Genomic DNA, 20725 nt, shown 5'->3' on the forward strand with positions numbered 1-20725 from the left:
CGGAAACTGCAGTCGTGGTGCTTTCCTTTGTACTTGGGACTCGGAAATTCGGGACTGCAGATGAGCTGCATATGTGTTTAGTAGTAATTTGTTTTTGTAGAGGGCTAGCAAAACAAGCATTTTTGAGGGTGTCGCCATATTGGAATCCAGACTTCTCCAACGAGGCTAACCAGAACGCCGTTCACTCGAGTGTGACATTATTCCCAGGTTCGTGTTCCGATTTCCGAGGTAAGTCAAACGCAACACACAAAGTAACGAATAACGACCCTATCTAAATCCCAGTAACGAGTAACGCGTTCCTGATTTTGGCATAATAACTAGTTACCGTGCTCGTTACCGCAATAATAACGTAGTTACTGTAATGCGTTACTCAATAACGCGTTAGTCCCAACACTGGATATCACACAGAATTGTCACATGATATTAAACAGTAGCTGTTGGTAGAGTTACCAACCACAATGAAGCAGTTCTTTTTCATTTGTAGATTCAAACTGCTCTTTGTCTTTTTGGTCACAAGATGGCACTAAAGACGACTGTGTTGAAAACCTTGATTAATGAACAGTTTTTCATTACACATTTCAGTGCTTCATAAAGCTTCATTTTACCATCCTTACTATTTAAAACCCTAATAATCTGGATTTGGTAATCCCTAAAATCCTTAAAAACCTGTACCCGACACTCTTGGAAATTCTTTAGAAAGATTTAGTCAGAAGCAGGCAGAAACACTCGCTGCTGAAATCACCACCGTCAGAGGGTTGGTAAAAATCCCTCTCTCTAACAATAATTTTAAAAAAAAAAAATTATAAAGAAATTGTCCTTGATTTTCATTTAGCTCCATCCTGTGGGATTTGCCTGGTTAGATTTGTTTACATGTTTGAATCACAGTGTTCAAGATGCTGCATCCACAGGGACTCTAAGATTTGCTTCTGGCTAGGTTGCACAGGGCCATATCTACTCAGGCCTTCTACCCAATCTGTCATCCATTTTGGTCCTCTCGAGTTACTGGCTGCCTCCACTCACTTGCTTCGCTCATGAAGGAGCAGGAGCCCTCTCAGGGCTACTGCCTGAGTATGGCATCAAGATTCTTGTTCTGGGAGTGGGTGTTGGGTGCGCCTCAGTGGCACCCTTTGTCTCCGTGGTCTGGCTAGCCTCTTTCTAGCCTATCATAACAGCCTGCTCAGTTGCAGTCTGTGCTTCTGCAGGACTCACTCAAGCCAATCTTCTGTCTGGCAGACTGAGGCTTTCCACAATTGATGCACAATCTCAAGAAACAATATAGAAAATGTATAAATTGGGTATCTGCTGTTAATAATCTCCTGATTGCATAGTTGAATAAAATTGTATTCTGGAGGCAGGGAGCACTGTTTGTATAGCTGGTAATTAAGACCAGTTTTAACACTAATAACTATTTATTCTTGCCTACCTGTCAGCACATGGAGTTTTTCCACCTCTAATTAAATAAGTAAATACTGTAGGTTCGACCCTTTTTGGCAAGACATGTACCAGGTAGCGGATTTCTAGCAACATGTTTGAACCAGAGTATTAAAACAGATTGCAAAGATACTGCTACAACTGTTAATTTATTTGGAAAGTCGGAATGATGAACATTGCGTATAGTTTTAAGCACAGTGCCAGAGCTTCCAAATTAACTAATTATTCACAAAAATGTATCTAGCTAATTTGGGAGATTTTCATTGCAACCTGTAAAGAGTTTATTACACTATAAAAAGCTCCGTAAAGCTAGGTCATCTTACTATTCATCAGTGACTGAAGAAAATAGGAACCCCAGTTTTCTTACCAAGTTTCTTTTTAGCACTCAAAAAGGCTGTGTTTCTATAAATAAAGTCTAATTGAAAACCTACCAGTTTTTGCCTCTGCCTGCATCTGCATTTTGGTCCATTTTCACACACTGGCCTTTGCTGCCATAACAGGTTTATTGTGCAGACAGAAGGATATCTTTTTCAGATTGAATGCACACCAAACTCCAAGATTTCTCACAGTGATACTATGGCAGATAAGGAAATGTGATTTAGAGTAAGTATCTCCTTAGATACTGTGTTTCTTCAAAGCACAGTATCTAACATGATCTTTTATGATATTTAGTTCTGAATATAATAATCTCAGTGTTGTCTATATTTAGAATTATGAAATCAAAGCTCATCTACACTTTTGTGTCTTTAAGACATGTTTATGGTTTAATTAATGGATTTGTATCACTTGTCTTCATTGATAATTAAAGCTGAGTATCATCTGTGTAGCTATGAAAATGCAAGCTATAGTTTTTAATATTATTAACTAAAGGAAGCATATGTATTTCATAAAATGTAACATCTTGCAAAATGCAAAATACAACTTTTACCGTTCCTTCAAAGCCACTTTTAAAATTATTAAATTTAAAAACAAATTATTTCAGAAAAACATTCTCACTTTAATCACACAGTTGCTGTGTATATTCTGCCAGTTTGACAAATTAGAAAGAAGCATTTAGGCTCATACACACAAAAAAGACAAATGACGCGCAAACTGAAGTTCACAAAAAACTCAAATGCAGACATAAGTCTGAATGACACAAAACAGGAGACAATTGTCATTCATTTCATTTTAGAAATGTAAGTCATTGTTCACTCTTTTTTGTAGCATTAAATGCTAAATGAAAAGGGTGTGGGACATGTACTTATGCCATGATTTTTTTCATAAGAACAAACAGCATGTTTGGACTTCAAAAAATCACCCAGTCTTGAGGTCACCTGTTCAGCATATAATTCAGTTATATATGTCTGTGAATGTTCTCAGTCATCCAGGTCATCATAGTCTAAGGAGCTTCGAAAGTGTCTGGATTTCTTTAAGATGAGGAGTGAAAGAAGCCATCTATGTCCATGGTGAACAACCCAACCATCTTTGAACAAAGGCGGTGGTTTACAGCACCAACTGTCTGCCATCTGTAATCCAGTTTTTAGATCCCTTCCCAGACACCTTAACACCCACTCAATGCTGGACCATTTGACCTCAGTACATCGCATGATAGGGTGGGGCTAGGTTTCACAATGGGTTCCCCTGAGACCTTGGTTGATTGTGACCTTACTCTGTTTTCACACCTTGCTTGTGTGATTAGGTAGAGGATCAATAGGGGGCCCATGACCCTCTTGGGGACACTCCCATAGGGCTTATCTAGAACTCTCTCTTAGGCAAGGCAAGGGAAGGCAAGGCAAGTTTATTTGTATAGCACAATTCAACAACAGGGTGATTCAAAGTGCTTTACAGAGACATTAGAAACTAAAATAAATAAAAAGCATGATTTAAAATTGATTAAAACAAGCAAACAAATAAACTAACTAATTAACAAACAAACAAACAAAACAGTATATAAAATCAAAACAGATAAAATCAGAACAATAGATAAAAGTAGTTAAAATGTTAGTTTTGAAATTTAAGCTTAAAAGTGTGGATTTGGTGCTTTATTCAAATGCAGCTGAGAACAGGTGAGTCTTCAACCTGGATTTAAATAAACTGAGTGTTTCAGCTGATCTGAGGCTTTCTGGGAGTTTGTTCCAGATATGAGGAGCATAAAAGCTGAATGCAGCTTCTCCGTGTCTGGTTCTGACTCTGGGAACTGATAAAAGACCGGATCCAGATGCCCTGAGGGATCTGGAAGGTTCATACTGGGTCAGGAGGTCACTGATGTATTTTGGTCCTAAACCATTCAGAGCTTTATAGACCAGCATCAGAACTTTAAAGTCTATCCTCTGACGGACAGGCAGCCAGTGTAAAGACCTCAGAGCTGGACTGATGTGATCCACTTTTTTGGTCTTAGTGAGGACTCGAGCAGCAGAGTTCTGAATGAGCTGTAGTTGTCTGACTGATTTTTTTAGGTAGACCTGTAAAGATGCGGTTACAGTAATCAAGCCTACTAAAGATGAATGCATGGACTAGTTTTTCCAGGTCCTGTTGAGACATCAGATCTTTTATCCTTGATATATTCTTGAGGTGATAGTAAGCTGATTTTGTTATTGTCTTAATGTGTTTTTCTAAGTTTAGGTCTGCATCCATCACTACATCCAAATTTCTCGCCTGGTTTGTGGTTTTTAGGTGTATAGATTGAAGTTCTCTGATGACCTGTAATCGTTTTTCTTTGGCGCCAAAGACTATTACCTCAGTTTTGTTTTTGTTTAGCTGGAGAAAATTGTGGCACAACCAGTCATTAATTTCCTCAATGCATTTACCAAGAGCCTGTACAGGGCCTTGGTCTCCTGGTGACATTGTAATATATATTTGTGTGTCATCTGCATAGCTGTGGTAGTTTATTTTGTTGTTCTTTATAATCTGTGCCAGTGGGAGCATGTAAATGTTAAACAGAGGGGGTCCCAAGATGGAACCTTGGGGAACTCCACATGTGATACTTGTCTGCTCAGATGTGAAGTTACCTATTGATACAAAGTATTTCCTGTTTTCTAAGTATGTTTTGAACCAGTTTAATACAGTTCCTGAAAGACCTGCCCAGTTCTCCAGTGCACTGAGATCCAGTAAAACTAAGACATTTTTCCACTGTCTGTGTTCAGACATACAGTGGGGCAAAAAAGTATTTAGTCAGCCACCGATTGTGCAAGTTCCCCCACTTAAAATGATGACAGAGATCAGTAATTTGCACCAGAGGTACACTTCAACTGTGAGAGACAGAATGTGAAAGAAAAATCCATGAATTCACATGGTAGGATTTGTAAAGAATTTATTCGTAAATTAGGGTGGAAAATAAGTATTTGGTCACCTCAAACAAGGAAAATCTCTGGCTCTCACAGACCTGTAACGTCTTCTGTAAGAAGCTTTTCTGTCCCCCACTCGTTACCTGTATGAATGGCACCTGTTTGAACTCCTCATCTGTATAAAAGACACCTGTCCACAGCCTCAAACAGTCAGACTCCAAACTCCGCCATGGCCAAGACCAAAGAGCTTTCGAAGGACACCAGGAAAAGTATTGTAGACCTGCACCAGACTGGGAAGAGTGAATCTACAATAGGCAAGCAGCTTGGTGTGAAAAAATCAACTGTGGGAGCAATCATCAGAAAATGGAAGACATACAAGACCACTGATAATCTCCCTCGATCTGGGGCTCCACGCAAGATCTCATCCCGTGGGGTCAAAATGATCATGAGAACGGTGAGCAAAGATCCCAGAACCACACGGGGGGACCTGGTGAATGACCTGCAGAGAGCTGGGACCAAAGTAACAAAGGTCACCATCAGTAACACACTACAACGGCAGGGAATCAAATCCCGCAGTGCCAGACGTGTTCCGTTGCTGAAGCCAGTGCATGTCCAGGCCCGTCTGAAGTTTGCCAGAGAGCACATGGATGATACAGCAGAGGATTGGGAGAATGTCATGTGGTCAGATGAAACCAAAGTAGAACTTTTTGGTATAAACTCAACTCGTCGTGTTTGGAGGAAGAAGAATACTGAGTTGCATCCCAAGAACACCATACCTACTGTGAAGCATGGGGGTGGAAACATCATGCTATGGGGCTGTTTTTCTGCCAAGGGGACAGGACGACTGATCCGTGTTAAGGACAGAATGAATGGGGCCATGTATCGTGAGATTTTGAGCCAAAACCTCCTTCCATCAGTGAGAACTTTGAAGATGAAACGAGGCTGGGTCTTCCAACATGACAATGATCCAAAACACACCGCCCGGGCAACAAAGGCGTGGCTCCGTAAGAAGCATTTGAAAGTCCTGGAGTGGCCTAGCCAGTCTCCAGACCTCAACCCCATAGAAAATCTGTGGCGGGAGTTGAAAGTCTGTGTTGCTCGGCGACAGCCCCAAAACATCACTGCTCTCGAGAAGATCTGCATGGAGGAATGGGCCAAAATACCAGCTGCTGTGTGTGCAAACCTGGTAAAGACCTATAGTAAACGTTTGACCTCTGTTATTGCCAACAAAGGTTATGTTACAAAGTATTGAGTTGTATTTTTGTTATTGACCAAATACTTATTTTCCACCCTGATTTACGAATAAATTCTTTACAAATCCTACCATGTGGATTCATGGATTTTTTTTTCACATTCTGTCTCTCACAGTTGAAGTGTACCTCTGGTGCAAATTACTGACCTCTGTCATCATTTTAGGTGGGGGAACTTGCACAATCGGTGGCTGACTAAATACTTTTTTGCCCCACTGTATGTCATTAAACACTTTGGTCAGAGCGGTTTCAGTGCTGTGGTTCTGTCTAAAACCTGACTGGAAGGCATCATAGCAGTTATTCTGTGTTAAGAAGTAATTGAGCTGTTGAGAAACTGCTTTTTCAATGATTGTTAGGTTTTGTATTTTTGATTGTCATTTATGCTTAGAAATATTTAACCATATATGCTTAGAGGTATATAATCAATTGTGTAGTGATAGTCTGCAAACTTTGTGTGTATTAGAGAGCACTCTGGGAGCACGAGAGAGGTCGTACCTTGTTTTATTATTTTATGGTAGGATTAACGTAGCTACGTCTGTTCTAGTCTAAGTGCTTTAACTGCTGGACTTCCTCACCGTGTTATCTAGGGTGAACCATCTAGGGTGAGGGGGAGGCTACCCTCTTCCTGACCAAGGATGTTTGCATTTGTGCTTTTATGTTATATGACCCTTTGATCAGCAGCACACACACACACACACACACACACACACACACACACACACACACACATACACACACACACACACACACGGTACTCTTTGTTTGCATGTGGACGTCATATGTTAATGAACCTATGCATATTCATGTAACCTCAATAAAAGAACAGTGTTACGGGAGAACGAACGAGAGCAACTGGGGTCAAGCGAAGGAACGGCGTCTGTCCGGTTCTCTCCCGTGCACGAGAAACATGAAGAACTTTGCCTACTTCGTGTCTTGCTTGCTGTGTAATTATATTGTCTTCAACGTTCCAGCGAATAGGTTCAAGCTACAAACCTATCAATGATCTTACTTAAAAATGGGAGATTTGAGATCGGCCTTAGTTGTTCATTTGTGTCTTGTCAAGATTGTCCTTTTTCAGTATAGGTTTTATTACAGCAGTTTTTAGTGGTTCCGTAAATACACCTGATAATAAAGAAAAGTTGACGATCTGTAACAGGTCTGACTCTAAAGTCTTTGAGACCTTTTTGAAAAAACTTGTTGCCAGGACATCTAAACAGCAAGAGGAGGAGTTCAGTTGACCTAAGATGTCCTCCAGGTCTTTGCTGTTACTAGGGTCAAACTGTTTCATGGTGTTTAAACAGTTTTTCGGTGGACACAGTACATAGTCTGGATCTGCTGTTGATGTACCAATTGCTTGTCTAATCTTTTGGATTTTTTCTGTGAAGAATTTGGCAAAGTCATTGCAGGCCATGGTTGAATGAAGTTCAGCTGCCACTGGCACAGGAGGGTCTTCAGTTATACACCGTTTTGTGATCACTGCTGTTGATATATTTGTGTGGGCTGAGATTTTACTTTCAAAGAAAACACAGTAATGATCAGACAGGCCCACATCAGACACAGTAATGTTTGAAATGCTCAGGTCCTTGGAGATCAGTAGGTCAAGAGTGTGTCCTCTATTATGTGTGGCCTCTGTTACATGCTGAGTCAGCCCAAAGTTGCCCAGAGTGTTACTCAGGTCTTTAGTCCCTTTGTCCTGAGGGTTGTCCACATGGATGTTAAAATCCCCAACAATAATTACACAGTCGAAATCAACACAGATCACAGACAGCAGTTCACTGAGGTCATTAAAAAAGTCTGTGCAGTATTTGGGAGGCCTGTAAACATTAAGAAACACAACTTTGGATGGGGCCTTCAGCTGTAAAGCCACATATTCAAAAGACTGAAGAAGCTTCTTGGATTAGAGGTGCAACTCCAGATGCTTTTCTTTTCAAGCTCTTAGAATTTAGTCATATAGTTTTTAATGTAAACATTTGACAATATATTTTAGTACACCTGGCAAAGAGGAAAAAAATGAGTGAAGAAGAGTAATTTAAAAAAATTTAAGTAATCAAGACAAAGGCACTTGCAGAGACACTAAAAGAAATCATTCTCATTCCATTTTCAGAAAACTATGATTGTTTTCTCATTTTTTCTTTTGTTGTACTTTGTCTTTTTCATAGAAACAAAAACAATCTATGTTGTTTACAGAAGGCTAGGGTAATTTCTACTGCCACTATGATTTGACAAAAGAGGAAATAATTCTCTGAATTTCGATGCTGTAAAAATCTAAACAAATCCAGTCCTGCTTGCCTTGTTTCTCCTGGCAGAACACCAGTGCTACGTATTTTACGTTTGCCTACTGTGCTGGAGTTGTCACCGCTGCCGGGGTGAGCCATGTGGAAATTATTAAAGGACTCAAGATGCAAGCACTACTGATGTGAGGGAGCTTTATTTAAAGAGTGAACATACAACAAAGGTGAGAGTGGCAAAAACAGAACTGAAAACCTAAACTGGGAAAACAAAACAAAAACAAACCTGAAATCTTGAGATATGAAACATCGCTAAAGGGAGATGTAGAAAGATGCAGGGAAACCACACAGACAAACCAGCAACACACACCAGAAAACACAGGGGTTAAATACACACAGTGCAATCAGGGAATGGGAGACAGGAGGGAGACACAACTGGGGGAAATCAGAGCTGACGAGAGTGAGGGAAGTAAAACAGAATGCAATAACCTGAGACACTGACCTTTAAAATACACCTCTGTGCATTTCGAACACGTGTCACAACAATTAAGAGCAGCGGTCCGCGACCTTTTTTGCGCCACGGACCGGATTATGCCCGACAATATTTTCATGGACCGGCCTTTAAGGTGTCGCGGATAAATACAACAAAATAAAACTTGTACCGGTACCGAAAAAAAGAAAATTTATTCATAACACAAAAGACCAAGGAAAACCGAGTAAACGATAAAAACGATAACAAAATAACGCTCAAAACCGATAAAAACCCTGAAAAATATACATTTCACACCTGAGCCTCAACTCTCGCAGCCCGGTACCAAACGACTCACGGACCGGTACCGGTCCGAGGCCCGGGGGTTGGGGACCGCTGATTAAGAGGACCCGAGGGAAGCTCGGAAAGCTAGCAGAAGTTATTTGGAGAGGAGAGTGACTGCCGTTGGTTGAAAAGTGAGGTAAAAAAAACTTCAGTGGTGTGGAAACATTATGGGTTCGCGGAGTCAGACATGGATCAAGTAGACATAGTGTGTAAACTTTGCTACAGTGTCGTAGCTGCACCACAGAGCAACACTGCAAAGTTTACTAAACATAGATGTTTACATTTTTCATTTATTTTTATATTGCAAACATTTGCACTGTTATCAGTATTTGCACACTATTTTATATTATTTTTTGACAATCTTTAAAGTCATTATTCAATACATTGTTATTGTTAAATAAATATCGTGAAATAATCGAGATCTCAATTTCAGTGAAAATAATCATGATTATCATTTTTGCCATAATCGAGCAGCCCTAAGTAACACTACTACAAATTGCTATTCTAGAGAGATTGAAAAGTAAAGACTACTATTACTACAAATATTGCCATGACCTGGATGACTTAGAACCTACACAGACATACAAATTACTATGTCTGCGTAGGTTAAAATGCAGATAGACATTCAATAAATAAAATGAGGAACATCAAATAAACAAAAAATAAAACAGGCCTTTTTCTTTATGTATTTAAAAAGTAAGCAAATTCTTCCTCTTTACAAAAATGCTTCCTAGAAAGTAGGTAATGATTATTACCTAGTTCAAGTTATACTTTTCCAGCCCAAGTTTAATGATGTCTTTAGAATTAGCATGAATTAACCTTTACTTAGAGTCAACTGGAATAAGTGATTGATAGAGGGAATTTCACTTCAGTGATCAAACAAGGTGGAGGAAAGGAGTTATATTTACCTGCTGGATAGTTATAAGTGTAAGAAAATAACATTTAATTCATAGGCTATGGAGCAGTTATGTTACACTAATCAAATTATTATGGTGACGTATTCACAGGGTGATCTAACAGTGCATTATAATTTGGATGTAAAGTTCACTTCATTAATAGATAGCATTCTGCCAGGAGGAGCCCAAAGTAGCATCTCAAAAAAATGAGCAGATGAGATGAATTAGATGAGGGCGCGAGTAGATTAGAAGAAACTTTATTAATCCCTCAGGTGGTTTCCTCTGAGAAATTCAGTAATGACCTATTTACAAAAATAAGAGTGTAAGCTCAGGTTATAGATGTGTGCATCTCTCAGAAACAGTGAAACAATTTAGATAAACAAAAGGAGAGTGAAGAAGAATTGATCTGAATTGATCTATTTTGATAGAGCTAAGGATAATAACAATGGATTGGATTTATATAGCGCTTTTCAAGGCACCCAAAGCGCTTTACAATGCCACTATTTATTCACACACTGGTGGAGGTAAGCTACAGTTGTAGCCACAGCTGTCCTGGGGCAGACTGACAGAAGGACAGAAGCGAGGCTGCCATATCGTGCCATCGGCCCTTCTGGCCAACACCAGTAGGGTAAAGTGTCTTGCCCAAGGACACAACGACCAGGACAGAGAGCCCGGGGATCGAACCGGTGACCTTCTGGTTACAGATACGCTTCCCAAACCCCTGAGCCACGGTCGCCCCAAAAGGTCTCCCCGTCTAATAGAAATTGTTGGTCACTGTGTGTGAAATCCTGAGGACTGTGACTCAGATAGAGCACAGGAGAGCTGCATTATTACAGATAATTCCACCTGAAATCAGTACCTGCATGGTACTGATAATACCTAGACAATACATACACACAGAGGATAACCGGCAACTTGTGGGAGGACAGCTGAAACTAATCACAGACTAACAAGACAGGGGAAGCAGAACTGAACCCAAAACACATGAGACAAAAAACTATCAATATATGACAGGAAATGACTGACACTGAAACCACACACACACACACACACACACACGTTACACACTGAAGGACGACAGGGTTCATTCAGGTGCACATGAAGGTTTATTGCGCTGAAACACAGCAAAACAATTCAGTGTTACTGGCGGCTTCCATTGTAATAACTGGCCTGTGTGACTTTTGTAGCATTACGTGTAATGGCCCTGTATTAATCAGAAAATGACCAGTAAACAATAGACAACATAACATGTACTGGCTGGTCTATTTCCTATAACTTTAACTGAAACCAGCTAACAGTTTCCTTTCACAGTACTGATGGAACAACACGGTTACAGAGATTAATGCAGGAGGCTAACATGACTTAGCTAGCGCACAAACGTTACTAGCATTACCCACAGATAACGTGAAAAAACTCCCTTATTCGCTCACATTAAACACCATATAAACAAGAATTACACTCCAAACATGTTAATTAAGCATCAACTTTACATAAATGTATGTAATGCTCATATATTGCTCTCACCTGAAACACAGCAAAACAATTCAGTGTTACTGGTGGCTTCCATTGTAATAACTGGCCTGCGTTACTTTTGTGTAGGATTATTTTGCCAGTTACCCGTTTGGCTGAGCCGCCACTGCCACCTACTGGCGAAACTAAATATCGCCCTAACATAACATGAGGTGGGAGCAAATGAGCTTTTCACTCTGTGTTATGATGCAAACTATTGTCACTATGGGCACGAACACATAAGAAACACATCTGAGACTTGTTCTTAATGCTCAAAATACTCCCCCCCCCCCCCCCCCCCGCATCAACCACATCAAACGTTGCTCCAACCACAATAACAACTGCTCAAACAACAACAGCTGCTCCTACCACAACTGCAGTGGCACAAACCACAACAATTGTGTCACCATCAACAACAACAGGTCCTGCAACTACAACATCTAAGGCACCAAGTACAACTGCCGGGACATCAACCACAACGACAGGTGCTCCAACCACTATAACAACTGCTCAAACAACAACAGCTGCTCCTACCACAACTGCAGTGGCACAAACCACAACAACTGTGTCACCAACAACAACAGGTCCTGCAACTACAACATTTAAGGCACCAAGTACAACTGCCGTAACATCAGCCACAACAACAGGTGCTCCAACCACTACAACAACTGCTCCAACAACAACAGGTACTGCAACCACGACCGCAGCGGCACCAACCACGACCGCAGCAGCACCAACCACAACTGCAACAGGACAAACCACAACAACTGTGTCACCAGCAACAACGACAACAGGTGCTGCAAGTACGACATCTAAGGTACCAGCAACAACGTTGGTCGCATCAACCACATCAAACGTTGCTCCAACCACAATAACAACTGCTCAAACAACAACAGCTGCTCCTACCACAACTGCAGTGGCACAAACCACAACAACTGTGTCACCAACAACAACAGGGCCCTGTTTCAGGAAGCCGGTTTGGAAAACTCAGAGTGAAAAACGACACTCACGGTTGAGTAACCCCGAACTGTCCAACTCGGAATATTCCGTTTCAGAAAGGCTGATAACAATTAGTTCAGTCAACGCGGAGTTGCTTTAACCCCAAGTGAAGCGCGCGGATGAGGATACATAAAGCCCTGATAAGCGGAGCACAGATTAAGCGAGTCACCATGGAGACGGAGGGAAAGAAGGCGCGGTCAATGTATTTCACAGCGCTTGAGGCCGAAATTCTGATGGCAGCATATGCCGATAACATGCAAATTCCGCGGAAAAAAGTAACACAGCCACAGCTGCAAAAGCATGCATGGCAAAACATAGCCGACAGAGTCAATGCGTGAGTGTTAATTTAAACATTGATCGAGGGATTTCCACCCATTTAACACGTTATTTTATCATATGTTATTTTATTTGTTATTTTATACATTTTATTTTGTGATGTGATGTGAGCGCAGGTGCAACCCAACAGGCCCCAAACGTGCCTGGCAGCAAGTAAAAATGAAATATAAAAATATAGTCCAAACAGGTAAGGTGTAATTGTATTATGAGCCATAGTGCTTGGTCTGTTTGTCCCATGTAAATCAATTGCAGTTAGAGGCTACATTAATTTTCTTTCTGTAAGCACTTATTGAAATTATCTGAGCACATTACAAGTACATATTTGCTTACTCTGTATGCTCAAATGTGGCCCGTTATAGCCAACAGAAAAAAAGCGGAGGCCCGAAAAACAGGTGGGGGTCCTCCACCACCACCACTCACAGAGGCTGAGCAGTTGGCCCTCAGCCAAAACAGTGGGCGCCCTGTGGCTGAAGGCATCTCTGCGGGGACATCCTCTGAGTCAATAACCCCGCAAGACACAAGTGCCTACATAAGGGGTAAATTCAAAATAATACATGATGTGCATACATCCTTTCTTCACAGTCACCTTTGCAGTGCGACACATTCATTTGATAAACTCTTTACCATAATGAATTATTTTGTAGTGAAGTTATTTTCCGACTGATTTTGCCTTCCCTCAGCCTTGGTTGTCTTTGAGAGCATAATGACAATGAAGTGTAAGGTGCTTGGTATGTTTGTTAATTGCCATTTGGTCCCTTGTAAGTTATAAGTGACCTGTATAAACCTCATATTCTATCAGTTGATGGTGATGGTGTACTGCATCTGGTGCAGCCTCCTGTTGAGCCAGACCAACATGCAGTTGTGAGTAATACTCCACAGATTATATGAGTTTACAGTAGAACAGCAATGTTGTCTATTTCTTTACTACAGGAAAATAATGAAGAAACATTGACAGCTGTTACAGAGGAGGAAGCAACAGAGACACTTTATGAGGTTTACATCTTTTAATACTTTGTGTACAGGAAATACAGGCGACCAATAAAGCCAGTTGAACAAAAAATCTGTTTATTCTTCTTTCAACATGTTGAGGTGATGGGTCAAAAGAAATGATTGTGACATATGGTGTCTCTGACTGCTCTTCCATCTTGTATGTCCGTGGGAGGGTCAGGATGTTCATGGTTTGGATCACTGCTGATGTTTGGTTCAGAAGGACAGTGTTCTCCTCTAATTGTGGCAATGTTGTGAAGAATCACACATGCCACAATAATGTCACATGCCCTTTCTGGGGTGACCCTGAGTCTTTGCAGGCACTGGAACCGGGCCTTAAGCATTCCGATAGTCATTTCAATTCTGGCTCTTGTCCTGCAATTAGCCAGATTATATCGCTGCTGTGGGCCCGGTTCAGGGTCAGGGTAAGGGGTAAGCAAATAGGGTAAACATGGATACCCCCTATCACCAAGCAAGTAGCCAGTGAACTCTCCTAAGACAGAAGGGTACACTTCAGTTCAAATGTCCCTGAAGCAATTGGTCTTTATATATTTTAAAGTATTCTCAACTCACCATGTCCAAATTTTGTGCTCAGTGTACATTCACGGAATATTTGTGAGTCATGGACAGAGCCTGGCCACTTGGCTTCCACATTTGTGATAATGTTGGCAGCATCACATATGATCTTCACAGTGCAGAGAACACAAATTAGCATCCATTACTATAATGAAATAATTTGTTAGTTTGACATGCTACAGGGAACTATGTACCTGTACATTAATGCTGTGGAAAGACTTCCTGTTCACATAGTCTCCTTCATTTACTGAAGGAGCAATGATTGGAATGTGAGTGCCATCTGTACAGCCAATCACGCCTGGGAACCCTGAAAATAAATGTGCAATTTAAGTAGTAGTCCAAGTATCACCACATCATAAATTAAGTTTTGTTCATCCTGATACCTGCAATTTTGTGGCATCCCTCTTTGATAAATCTTGTGGGTCTGTGACCGGGGAACACCACAGACGAGTACAGGAGACGTTTCAGTGCAACTGTAACATTCCTGACTGCCCGACAGACGGTAGCCTTGGAAACGTGCTCAGCGTCACCAATATTATACAGAAAGCTCCCGTTTGCAAGAAACCGAAGTGCAATACAAATAATATGCAATGAACTGAGAGCATGTCCGCGATGTGTCACATGTGTAATATATGGCCTGAGGATGTTATCCAAATAAATTATAGATTGTGCTGAGAAACGGTAACGTTCGCACAGAAAATCATCAGGAAATGATAAAATGTCCAAACGCGCTCTGATCACTCTCTCCCGGCGGAGAGCTCTGCGGAGAATTTGGGCTTCACGATCTACTGGCTCTTCAAGGAAGTGGCACGCCATGTCCGACACTTCCTACTGTCAGGTTTCCGACAAAGGGGCGGAGACAGTCAGGGTTAGTTGTAGTAAACCTGCTAGGGGGCAGGTTAGCTTCACGGAGTGTGTCGTCATAGTGACTCACTCAGGCTGCAGCTGAACTCGCTTTGTGAAACCGAAAACCCAGAGTTTTCGTTAACTCAGGGTATACTTACTCAGTTTTTCCACTAAACCGGCTTCCTGAAACAGGGCCCAGGTCCTGCAACTACAACATTTAAGGCACCAAGTACAACTGCCGTAACATCAGCCACAACAACAGGTGCTCCAACCACTATAACAACTGCTCAAACAACAACAACAGCTGCTCCTACCACAACCAAAACAACACCAACTACAACTGTTGTAGCACAAACCACAACAAGTGTGTCAACAGCGACGACAACAGTTGCTGCAACTACAACATCTAAGGCACCAACTACAACCACAGCTGCATCAACCACAACCATAGCTGCTTCAACTACAATGACAGCACACACCACAACAACTGTGTCACCTCCAACAACAACAGGTGCTGCAACCACGACTGCAGCGGCACCTACTACAACCGCAGCAGCACCAACCACAACAACAGTTACTCCAACAATGACAACACCTGCACTACTTACATCACCAAGCACAACTGCAACAGCACAAACCACAACTGTGTCACCAATAGCAACAACAGGTGTTACAACTCTGACATCTAAAGCACCAACTACAACGGCGGTGGCATCAACCACAACAACAGCTGCGCCAACCACTATAACAACTGCTCAACCAACAACAAAGGCTGTTTCAACCACAACCGCAGTGGAACCAGCCACAACTGCAGCAGCACAAACCACAACAACTGTGTCACCAACAACGAAAACAAGTGCTGCAACCACGACCACAGTGGCACCAACAACAACCACAGCAGCACTGACCACTACAACAGTTACTCCGACAACGACAACAGCTGCACTACTTACAACTATTACACCACCAAGCACAACTGCAACAACACAAACCACAACAACTGTGTCCCCAACAACAAATACAGGTGCTGCAACTATGACATCTAAGGCACCAACTACAACCGCGGTGGCATCAATCACAACAGCAGCTGCTCCAACAACAACAGGTACTGCAACCACGACCACAGCAGCACCAACCACGACCGCAGCAGCACCAACCACGACCGCAGCACCACCAACCACAACCGCAGCACCACCAACCACAACAACTGTGTCACCAACCACAACAACAGGTGCTGCAAGTACGATATCTAAGACACCAGCAACAACGTTGGTCGCATCAACCACATCAAACGTTGCTCCAACCACAATAACAACTGCTCAAACAACAACAGCTGCTCCTACTACAACTGCAGTGGCACAAACCACAACAACTGTGTCACTAACAACAACAGGTCCTGCAACTACAACATCTAAGGCACCAAGTACAACTGCCGTAACATCAACCACAACAACAGGTGCTCCAACCACTATAACAACTGCTCAAACAACAACAACAGTTGCTTCAACCACAACCAAAACGACACCAACTACAACTGTTGTAGCACAAACCACAACAAGTGTGTCAACAGCGACGACAACAGTTGCTGTAACTACAACATCTAAGGCACCAACTACAACCACAGCTGCATCAACCACAACAATAGCTGCTTCAACTACAACCCCAGCACACACCACAACAACTGTGTCACCACCAACAATAACAGGTGCTGCAACCATGACCACAGCGGCACAAACCACGACTGCAGCAGCACCAACCACTACAACAGTTACTCCGACAGCGACAACAGCTGCACTACTTACAACTATTACACCACCAAGTACAACTGCAACAGCACAAAACACAACAACTGTCTCACCAACAACGACAACAGGTGCTGCAACAACAACAGGTACTGCAACCACGACCGCAGCAGCACCAACCACAACTGCAACAGGACAAACCACACAACTGTGTCATCAGCAACAACGACAACAGGTGCTGCAAGTACGACATCTAAGGTACCAACTACAACCGCAGTGGCATCAACCACAACAACAGCTGCACCAACGACTATAACAACTGCTCAAACAACAACAAAGGCTGTTTCAACCACAACCGCAGTGGCACCAACCACAACTGCAACAGTACAAACCACAACAACTGTCTCACCAACAACGACAACAGGTGCTGCAACTATGACATCTAAGGCACCAACTACAACTGCAACAGCACCAACCACAACAACTGTGTCACCAACAACGAAAACAGGTGCTGCAACCACGACCACAGTGGCACCAACAACAACCACAGCAGCACTAACCACTACAACAGTTACTCCGACAACGACAACAGCTGCACTACTTACAATTATTACACCATCAAGCACAACTGCAACAGCACAAACCACAACAACTGTGTCATCAACAACGACAACAGGTGCTGCAACTATGACATCTAAGGCACCAACGACAACCGCGATGGCATCAATCACAACAGCAGCTGCTCCAACAACAACAACAACTGCTCCAACAACAACAGGTACTGCAACCACGACCGCAGCAGCACCAACCACAACTGCAACAGGACAAACCACAACAACTGTGTCATCAGCAACAACGACAACAGGTGCTGCAAGTACGACATCTAAGGTACCAGCAACAACGTTGGTCGCCTCAACCACATCAAAAGTTGCTCCAACCACAATAACAACTGCTCAAACAACAACAACAGCTGCTCCTACCACAACCAAAACGACACCAACTACAACTGTTGTAGCACAAACCACAACAACTGTGTCAATAGCGACAACAACAGTTGCTGCAACTACAACATCTAAGGCACCAACTACAACCACAGCTGCATCAACCACAACACTATCTGCTCCGACTACAACGACAGCACACACCACAACAACTGTGTCACCACCGACAACAACAGGTCCTGCAACCACGACCACAGTGGCACCAACCAAAACAACAGTTACTCCAACAATGACAACAGCTGCACCACTTACAACTATTACATCACCAAGCACAACTACAACAGCACAAACCACAACAAATGTGTCACCAACAACAACAACAGGTCCTGAAACTACGACATCTAAAGCACCAGCTACAACGGCGGTGGCATCAACTACAACGGCGGTGGCATCAATCACAACAGCAGCTGCTCCAGCCACAACAACAACTGCTCCAACAACAACAGGTACTGCAACCACGACTGCAGCAGCACCAACCACGACCGCAGCAGCACCAAGCACAACAAAAGTTAGTCCGACGATGACAACAGCTGCTCCTCTTACAACTATTACACCACCAAGCACAACTGCAACAGCACAAACCACAACAACTGTGCCATCAACAACGACAACAGGTGCTGCAACTACAACATCTAAAGCACCAACTACAACGGCGGTGGCATCAACCACAACAACAGCTGCGCCAACCACTATAACAACTGCTCAAACAACAACAAAGACTGTTTCAACCACAACCGCAGTGGAACCAGCCACAACTGCAACAGCACAAACCACAACAACTGTGTCACCAACAACGAAAACAGGTGCTGCAACCACGACCACAGTGGCACCAACAACAACCACAGCAGCACTGACCACTACAACAGTTACTCCGACAACGACAACAGCTGCACTACTTACAACTATTACACTACCAAGCACAATTGCAACAGCACAAACCACAACAACTGTGTCCCCAACAACAAATACAGGTGCTGCAACTATGACATCTAAGGCACCAACTACAACCGCGGTGGAATCAATCACAGCAGCTGCTCCAACAACAACAGGTACTGCAACCACGACCGCAGCAGCACCAACCACGACAATATGTTTGTTTTGTAAAATGTTATGATTACTCTCATATGTCAATTATTCGCTTGATTATTCTCTGTCATATTGATTATTACACGAGGCTGCACTTTTAGCATATCTAAAATTACAGAGCAAATTACCAAATTATCCATATCTTATTTAAGAAGAGATACTCTGATCTCCCCAGAATGTAGACTTGTACTCTCTTCACACTTTATAAGACCAAATAATGCAATCAATTGTTTTTCTACACTACACTACTTTGCACTACCTTGGAAATATTATAATATGTTTCTTCAATAAAATGTTTTATAATAATCAACAGATTTTTTTGTTAAGAAATGTCAGGTCTTTTTTGGGCTTTTCTATTTTTCTAATAGAAATACAAATTTGGATAATTGAAAAGGGACGTGGATCTTTTGAAGTATTTGTTCTTTTCAAACTAATACATCTCTATTTCTATTACTCAGATTTCAATAATAATAATAATAATAATAATAATAATAATAATAATGAAGTTCTTTGGTCTTTAGTGGTTCTAAAAAGCCTAAAGGGCTTTGAGTGGTTCATAAGACCAGAGAGCATTATTGAAACTTTTTTGATACAAAAGTTTCATTAATGCTCGTACATTACATAGTAGTACACAATATATCATGTCATAAGAACCAAAATGAATGAATGTAATGGAAGTAATAACTGATATGAATTTTGTTTTGTGACCAAGCAGAAAAGTCATCCAACATCCCTGATAATAATTATGAAATCAAATTAGAGAATATTCATTCAGCTTTTTTTTCTCATAAATAATTTTAATGGCTTTCCCTTTTTTTTAAATCAAGTACAGAGCCAAAAAGTAGATTCAGGTGTAGATCGGCAGCTGAGTTGGAATGACGCAGACAGCTAGCTTCGACATAGGAAAGGTATTTTGCAGCAGAGATGGAAATTCTTTAGAGCAGGCGGCAAAGGAGATGGAGCTCTTCTGGAGGTGGAGAAGGAAAATTCATTTCAAGCTCTGACAAAGTGTCTGGTGCCCCATAGCCCTCTACTCTCCTGTCAGCTGATTTGGGGCACCTGCTTGGTTGGTTAACCTGAGCAACCTGCCCCCTACCGATCACTCTCAACAAAACTTAGTATCCAGCTCAGCCACCTTCATCTGTCTTTTAATCAGTGCCACTGTCACCAAACCAAACATCATAGCAGGTCTCACTACCGTCTTGCAAACCCTCCCTGTATTTGTCACAGCGGGACTGAACGGACTCACACGCAGGCTCTAGGTCTTGAAAGCACAAGAGTCTTTATTACGATACACCAAGTGATTATTTACAAAGGTGAGGGGAAAGCCGGGCTCGGGGGTCCACACACGAACGGGAAAGATGCCAAAAGTCACACACACACTCCGTCCACTCCTCACGCTCCTCTTCACACTCCAATCACTTAGGTAACACAGGGGTTGGTCCAGGGAATCTGTACACAGAGACACGAAGGGATTATAAGGCAAATCACTGTGAAAACACTCTAGAAGTAACTGGGCTGGGGTTACACTGACGAGGGTCGGCAACGGTCCAACGACGAGAAACACAGAGCTGCCATCTTATAAAGGAGCTGGAACACTCGTGATGAGCCACAAGTGTGTGATTGCGACCAGGTGCGTGGGCAAAAGGCAGGAGCCCACAGGTGAGCTCCGCCCAGGCAGAGGGAGGAGGGAAAGAAGGGAAGGGAGAGAGCAGGAACAAAAAAAGAATATAAAACCATATGTAGCCATACTGAGCC

General features: G+C 42.2%; 1 pseudogene; it reads left to right on the forward strand.

Annotated features, from left to right (window-relative positions):
* The first annotated feature begins 1031 nt into the window (after positions 1–1031).
* LOC146614728 (uncharacterized) lies at positions 1032–18874 on the forward strand (annotated as a pseudogene).
* The last annotated feature ends 1851 nt before the right edge of the window (positions 18875–20725 follow it).

This window comes from Diplotaxodon limnothrissa, linkage group LG17, assembly GCF_057381915.1.
Source record: "Diplotaxodon limnothrissa isolate DT_005_m linkage group LG17, D_limnothrissa_male_GT1.1, whole genome shotgun sequence".
NCBI classification, from domain to species: domain Eukaryota; kingdom Metazoa; phylum Chordata; class Actinopteri; order Cichliformes; family Cichlidae; genus Diplotaxodon; species Diplotaxodon limnothrissa.